Here is a 1,122-nt window from a genome sequence, read left to right as displayed (position 1 = left end):
CTCAATTTCCTTTTACGTTTAAAAAATGCAGCGATTTCCAGTTTTCATAACATTTGTGTGAAATTTAAAAAAAATTACCTGATAATCTTAAAGATTTTTTTTACTATTTTATAAATCTTCTGAAATTCTTCGCAATACTGTTAAACATTTCATTACAATTATTTAATTGAAAAAAAATAAAAAGTATACATTCAATTTCGAAATCATCAAACACCTTTCTTTTACAATTTTAAGATATATTAAAAAATTATCTTGGAGCATTTTCAGAGCTTTTAAATATATTACATTCTCATCACAGAAGATATTAGATTTGTGTAAAATTCCCCCCACCCCCTCACCCAGTTTTTGTCAAATGTCCACGTTTTGAGACCCCCTGAAAACGAAAAACAGGTTTTTACGAATTTGTCTGTATGTATGTCTGTCCGTGAACACGATAATCTTTGAAAATATTTATCTGTTAGATTGGCCTTCAGTACACTCGTTTATTGTCCTATACTAAAGGTCAAGTTCGTTAGCCAGACATTTTGGATAAAAATGAAAAAAGTGGGCATATATTTCATATTTTTGTGACCACTTGCTTCATAATTTAAAAATTCTCTGTTATAGCATTTACAAAATTAAAAAAACACACGAAAATTAATATTTAAAGCCAAATAACGCACGATAAAAAAAAGTCAAGAGAAATGAATTGTTTCTTTTTGAATGCCCTACAAAATTATTGTAACAACTTTTCGAATTTTCTTGAAAATTCCAAAAATTTAATTTTTCGGCCAAACCATGTTAAATACGATAAAAGATAAATGCACAAAAATTGTGCATTCGAAAAACATCCACAAATTTGTTAGCAACCACTTTTTGATAGGATGCGTACTTTTCTGCTTTAATCAGATCCATAATAGCCTTGTAAAGTCAGTCACTATTCAATTTTTAGTATGGCAAATTCAATATTGAAGTTTGATTCCTAAAATATACTTGAGCTTCTTCAAATAAGAAAGCAGAGTATGTTTTTGACATATTTAGAAAAATGTTTTAAATAGGGATTGTGGAAGAGAAACACCGCACAACACGTTTGCGGCTATGCCAACTTCACTTCCGAGCCGCAGATTTTACAACTCCTGCCCC

This window comes from Belonocnema kinseyi, chromosome 5, assembly GCF_010883055.1.
Source record: "Belonocnema kinseyi isolate 2016_QV_RU_SX_M_011 chromosome 5, B_treatae_v1, whole genome shotgun sequence".
NCBI lineage: Eukaryota > Metazoa > Arthropoda > Insecta > Hymenoptera > Cynipidae > Belonocnema > Belonocnema kinseyi.
The sequence above is the reverse complement of the archived record's forward strand: the minus strand, read 5'-3'. Positions refer to the sequence as shown.